Here is a 7,467-nt window from a genome sequence, read left to right as displayed (position 1 = left end):
TTATAAATAAAGCTAATAAAGCTTTTTTGGCCTTTTTTTTTTCAGAAGTTGCTAGTAATTTTAACGTGTGTTGCTATATCAGCATATTATATTGTTGAAATAATACATGACTTGTGCCAGTACGTGACTTATTAGCAGAGTTTATTTAGCAATTAAAGTGTTATTTATGTTAAATCTAATGTTAGAAACCGCAATTAGGATTTTATTAGGACCTATGTGAAGCTGCTTTCTGAAATCTTTCATTGTTCCATGACAAACAGTGATCAAAAACCATGTTTTGTTCTATTCTTTTGTTTGTTTTGGTCACATCTGAGCATGCATCTAAATTAGCGCACGCATATCAGCTTGATTCCTGAATGATATTCTTGCAGACTTATTTTTTGTATTTGATGTTTTGTTCTGTGACTTCTGTATAATCCTACCAGGGTAGCTTTGTGTGGCTGGGGCCGTGTTCTTTGTCATTTCAAACAAAACCAAGGCAGTGGCCCTGTTAAAGATGCACAGGCGTGATCTGACTGAGGTCATGTCTATTCAGAGTCGTGGGTACTTCATATCAGAGTGATTGTAATGTGTGAGTCGGATACTGTGTGTTTCAGTAGTTTGTTTTGCTGGAAGTTAGCTGGAATTGTTTGGAAGGGAGTGAATTCCTTTTTTTTTATTATGTTTTTCCTGTTGTTGGCCCAGTAAAGATGAGAATGATTACCATGGGTGGTTTCTTCTGAGTGGAAAAGAGTCAAACCTGATAAAAATGAGGCCAATGCAGCCAAGTGCATATTATTTTTCTATTCTGGATGTACTGTGGTTGTCCTGGTAAAAGTAAATAAATAAAAGTACATCATTTTAACATTTCATTTAGTAAAATTTTGAAGTTTCCCAATTGTTTTGAATTGACAGGGGTTTTGGGAATTTTGCAATGCCATGTTTTCCCAGAAGATGGCAACATTAGTTTGATCCGGAGGGATTGTGCATGCACTTTTTATGAAGAAAAACAAGCAATGGATTTAATAAACAAATTTTCCTCTCGTCACTGACTTTCTTGAATTTCTTGTAACAGTGTAAACTGTTTCAATGATTTTAGTCTGAATGCAGGATGATTTTCTCTGAATAGGGTGAATTTATGTATTTCTGTATCAGCACTGTAGTAGTAGCGGTTTTCTAGGTGAAGACATGAAATGGATCAGCGTTATGCTAATTTACAAGACTGACAATCTGTATTTCTTAAAGGACAGATGTTAAAAGATCTGTTGTGGTGTAAAAATGTTTGTAAAAGGCTATGTTTCTTCTTGTTGCTGCATTGCTCATGCTAAAAATGTAAAAGGTGTTGAATGTATAGTAAGCAAATGTAAAAAGTCTCTGAATGAGGTCACAGGAGATGAGTTTTGACATTGTAGGTAATATAACAATGAATGCGTTATATTCAGATTAAATGCTACCTACATGCATACTATATAGAACAAACTTTTGTTAAACAGTTGCAAAATAATTTCTAATTACTTATTCAAAAGACATATTTGGAGTATGTGATTTCAGAAGCAACCTTAGTTTATTCTTTTTTTATAACTATTTAGACATATAAAACACTTTTCACATAGAATGTATTTTAGCATTTAAAAATGAATAGGAATGTCATAAAAAAAAAAAAGTAGACTTGTTTTGGTCAAGACCTAAGCGCAAACCTTAACAGTGGACTACAACTGAACAGTCTAAGGGCCAGGAGTCGGTGCTCTATAAAAAAACTCTGTATAGAACTTGATGACCACAATGATCTATTGAATGGGAATGATAAGATCCAGCAAATCAAAACATGTCCATTTAGGTCAATAGTGTAAAGGGTGGTCACATTAGAACATTTTGGAGAAAATTTGTTGGCAAAAAAGGTCCATTGTCTATTGTCAGTCATGTAGCAATATTTGAAACACTGCCCACACAAAAGTCACTTTCAAACCAAGTAGCTTTCTGTTGGTCATTGCTGGAAATTTGTGAGACCAACTTGCAAAATCTGCTGGGGGAAATTCTTTGCCCCTTGCATAAAATTCCAGATTGCAAAGATTCTGATTAAAATGACTGGATTTTGCCCATGAAAATTCACAGAACAACAGTAAATGTAACTGTACATTAATTGGATAGTTCATGGGGAAAAGAAATTAAAATTTTGTGAAAATTTAGCATTACATCACTTGCTCACCAACTAATTCTCTGCAGTGAATGGGTGCCGTCAGAATAAGAGTCCAAACTAACACTTACTTCTGTGAAGTCCCTGTTGTGCTCTCACATCAAAATCCACCAACATATTTGTTTAGAACAGTTTTGGTCTGTTTTTGCTTGTTAATGATGCTTGGTCTGTGCATGTTTCTCTCATGTTTCAGACAAGACTTTGTCACCGGAGAAAGCAATATTATTGAAAGAGTATTTTAACCAGAAGCGATGGTTTGAGGTTCAAAACATCTTAACAGACCATCTGTTTAGACGCTCATTCTGACGGCACCCATTCACTGCAGAGGATCCGTTGGTGAGCAAGTGATGTAATGCTAAATTTCTCCAAATCTGTTCAAGAGGAGAAACAAACTCTTGAGGATGAGTGAATTCTCAGCCAATTTTTTGGGGGGTGAATTTTATTTATGACAAAATACCATTTTTGTGAATAACTACAGAGGGCCTCTCTACCAACACTTTAACAACAAACGTGATCTAAAACCTCACACTGCATGACATGTGATTTCAAAAACCATTAGAACATGAGGACCATTCACACAGGTTAATAGTCCATCTCATATGAGCTCCACATTGCACTGCAACACCGAAAAGACGCTGTATCTGACCCGATGTCACTTTGCAGGTCAGCTGTGGTGTTGTGAAGTCAGAGCCGGTGCAGGTAAACCCACTCCTTCCCTGAGACAGAGGGCCTTTGTGCCCCCACCTTCCCCCTGCAGTGACACTCACACACTAGAGAGTCTTGGGACAATCAGCTTCTCTTTCCTTCAGAGGGCTGGCCAAAACTCTCACACGAGACTCACGAACAATCAGCTTATTTGAATTCAAGCTGCAGTGCTTTTCCTTTTCTTTTCTGGGCGGAGAGTTTGGTTGCATCTGTTATAGCAGAATTTGAGGAGAGATTATGTTACGACTCTCCCCTCATCTAACAACCACCTCTAAACAGAGAGGTCTTCTGATTTTCCTCTTTTCAGGACATAACAGCGACTTTCTTAACAAATGTTGTCCTGTGTATTTAAATGATCAGGGAAGGTGTTGATCGTTCGATGTTTCACTATTTCTCCTTTTGTTTCTGGAAGGCTCCTGTTGTCTGCAGTTCCTGGGTGGCATATAGAGGCTAACGGTTCGCCTTTGTCTGGGGTCAGACCCATTATCCCCTCATCTCTGTCTGAGCTGTGTGGGTCTGTGCTGACATTCGCCTTCCCCTCCCCCTGTTTTCACACATAGCTTTGTTTCAGAAGACCCCACACTTTGTATGAGCCCCTCTGCTCCTCCTCCCCATCACTCTTTTCATTGCTCCTGCTGCTCAGAGTCTCACCACCTTCAACAAGTCACTTGTGCTAAGGTGTAATTATCAATGGAATGTGGTCTCTGGAGACTTGTGATAGCTTTTCATAACATGTCGTGCTTCTGTTTTTGTTATTATTTTCTTGACTTAAAATAGAATTGACTTTGTGGCCTTAAAAATTTCAAAGGAGGAAGTCCACGAATAGCGTTTGCTGACATGTACAATACTTTTTGGAAAGAAATGAGTAATTTTATTCAGCACAGAGGCATTTACTTGATCAAATAAATGTTGTTCTTCTGAACTTTCTATTTTTCCAGGAATCATGAAGAATATTGTATCACGGTTTCCATGAAAAATATTAAGCTGCACAACGTTTTTTTTATATTGATAATAATAAGAAATGTTTTTTGAACAGCTAATCAGCATATTAAAATGATTTCTGAAGGATCATGTGACACTGAAGACTGAAGTAATGCATCACATGAATAAATCAATACATAAAATACATTTTAAAATACAAAATGGTTATTTTAATTGTAATAATATTTGACAATATTATTGTTTTTTTTACTGTATTTGCTTTGTAATAAATGCAGTCTTGGTGAACATAAAATAATTTTTCGAAAACATTTTTTAAGTTTTGCTAGCCCCAAATTTTAAACAGTGTTTATTCTGTAGCTTAAATACCCTTTCAAACCTAAAATGAGCAAAGTAACTAACTTAGTCTAATAGTTCTGTCTTAGCTTTCATAATTAAAAAAAAACTTCTTCTTTTTTTTTGTACATTTTCTGTCATCATAATTTTACATTTGGTATGCCTGCTTATCAATACCATTGCATGTTTATTCATAAGGGTAAAATAAATAAATGCACGGAAGACCATGCAGTCTAATGTCTATATTGAAATAATAATTCAGAGATATAATTTTTGGATTCAGTAGCCACTCTGTGAATTCCTTCAGTGATATATTTGTTCGCACCTTTTTGAATGATTCATTTAAAAATGACTTATGAAGCCATTAATTCATAAATGGACACATGTTTGGTTTTTGAGTGAAGTGTGAGGAGTGGCACCATTAAAAAGGACAAAAGTGCTGCAGAGAATGCTGATGCAATTTATGAATACAACGGACTTGTGCTGCGTCACGTGATAGATATGTAAATACAAGTTATAATACTCTTTCTTAATATTTCTGTCGCAGTGAATAGAATATTCCCATACCTTGTGCAACCCACCTTTGACTACCGCTGGTAGGAGTCGGCTTCTCCTCATTCCTTCACATGATCTTCCACATAACTGTAAAAGAAGCATGAAACCTGCTCTCTTGCATAATGCTTTAAGTCTTTTGACCATTGAAGGGCCCTCCAGTGTTTGTATGCAGTTCTTAGTCAGCTGGTCTACCCCAGGGACAAGCAAAGTGGAGCCGTTGTTGAGGAAATTATCCTTTTTCCTGGCTCTAAGACAAGGGAATACTGAGTTACAGTGTAAGAAGCCTGTGCGTTTGTGTTTGACGGGCTCTTTGGCATCTCCCAGAGGGAACACCACACCTCTGTGTTGTCTACATGGCTGACATAGACTTTAAGGTACCTTGATTTCTTTTCCTAATACTTTCTCAAAGGTAACAGTCTTTCATTTCATTATTTTAAGTACTATGTTATATATTAAACATTATGGTCTGATGCGTTAATATGGTGAGGAGTTTGTGGAACCAACTGCCATGTTATTTACAATAACTTTTCCGCCATGTATGTTTCAATCAATTTTCAAATGTATGCCCTTTATATATTTTTATCTACCTCACCTAACAGCATTAAAACATGTCTGCAGTCTCTCATAATGTTTAAATAAGACGTCTGTGCATTTTAGTGTAATCCTACACTGCCCTGACCCGGATATCTCCCTCATCAATGTGAAAAGCACTATCACAGAACAGGAAGTCCAAGGGAGGCAGTTCCTGCATGGATGGAGTCATGCTGGTTCAGGGTCAATGGAAGCAGCAGGAATCCTTTAACATCCCTGTAATCACCTAAAAAACCTTTAATGCATGCTACCTTTGAAGTTGGATTTTACAAGGCATTTGGAAGGCTGAAGTTCCTTGCAGCAGTTTTTTTTTTTTTAATTCTTCATTAAAGCCTATAGAAGTCAATGACCGGACGCTAGTTATGAGGTGACAGATGACACGGCACAGAAATCTGATGCTTACATGATACGAGATATAACTTTTTCATCATCGCAAACATTCAATACATTGTGTACACCCCTAATAACAGATATTATTAGATGCACCTGCAGTGGAGCCTGTGTGTGTTCCTGTCTTGTTGTACACCCTACAATTACTCTAGCGCTTGGGTTCAAACTCTCACTCTACTGTGAACATCACCATGTTAAGGAATATGTTTGGATAACAGCCCCAAGAGTTGGGAAGAGTTTTGTGCAGCACTAGACTACATTCTGTATCAGAAAAACACATACATCTGTGGAGTCTCTGAGCTGAATAAATTATGCATAATAACATGCAAGTAACCCTAAGACAAACCCTAATCCTAACTCTAACCATTTATAGTAAGTAGATGCAGTTAATTAATATTACTCAGTACTTATATGTATAATAAAACTGTGAAACATTAAAAATAAAGTGTTACCATATAATGTAATAAAATCACAATAGAATTGGCATATTGATTTATATTGTATAATTTGTCAGTGTCTTACATGTCACATAAAATGTCTTTTTTATTACTAAAATAACTGACCTACAGCGATGTACTTTGAAAATGCTTATTCAGCCCCAGATCCTGTAGACTAGGCTGTTTACTGTCAATAACAAACAACAGAGTAAACATAACATCAGTGTTTTTTTTTCATAACAGAAAATCACACACACACGTGCAAAACTAAAATACAATTTGCTCAGTCAAAACCTAATTGATTTTTCTCTGACGTCTAATGGAATTCTTAACTGCCTTTTATACATCGGCTTGCACCATAAAGTTTTAACAGGAAGCAGTGAAGAGTGTCTTTGATCCGGTTTACTGCAGGAGGGTATATGTGCTCTCATAATGAAAGAGTAATGAAGGACTCATGTTTCAGTCTGAAAAAGGAAAATCACTGTCTAAGCCAAATAAATGGACAAAATATGGCTCTAAGAACTTTATTTTTGCAATTTGTAAATGTTGTAACACGGCACTATAGGCTATACTAAGATTTTCAAGTGTGTGTGTGTTTGTGTTTTAAATAATAGACCAACAATACTCAACATGCCATTAGCTCTAGTGGCAATTTACTCCATTTCACCCCACTGTGGACATCTAAACTTAACTAAAACCTAAAATCTTTTCAGAAGGATATTTTTCAAGAAGTTTTCAACTTTTCAGTTTTCAAAACTTTTCAGAAGTTTTCAAATTCTGGTGTTTGGAATATACGAAGAGTAAATTTGCAAAAACAGATTACTCTGTTTTTAACTATTTTATCTGTTTTTGTAAATAAACTCTTTATATGTTAAATACACATATATACACACAAATCCCAAATGCATTATAAAATATATGCTTTCTCTAAAAACAGTATGTTGATTATGGTTCTGCTGTGTCGGAGCATAAAAGCTTTGCATCAAACTGACCTTGGAGAAACTGGATATATACAAAGAGAATGAGCAATTCTGATGTGGTTGTGGTCAGAACAGATGCTTTGACTCATGTTAAAACACAGATGCATGAAGACACAAAGTCTTATTCATTGAACATGAGGACTGGCAGGGGTCTTTAAATTAGTTGTATGGCAAACTTCCAAAGAGTGTGCGGTCATGTACGTCTACCTATAACATGATTTATGGTGGGAAGAGGTATTCTTTACATACACCAAGGAAACAGTATATCCAGTTCCACTGCTAGACCTTCACTCTTCATACTTACATTTCTGCCACCTTTGATCCGTCTGTCATATGTTAGTCCTTCAGGTTTGATTTCAAC

The sequence above is a fragment of the Carassius carassius genome, chromosome 14 (assembly GCF_963082965.1).
Source record: "Carassius carassius chromosome 14, fCarCar2.1, whole genome shotgun sequence".
Lineage (NCBI taxonomy): Eukaryota > Metazoa > Chordata > Actinopteri > Cypriniformes > Cyprinidae > Carassius > Carassius carassius.
The sequence above is the reverse complement of the archived record's forward strand: the minus strand, read 5'-3'. Positions refer to the sequence as shown.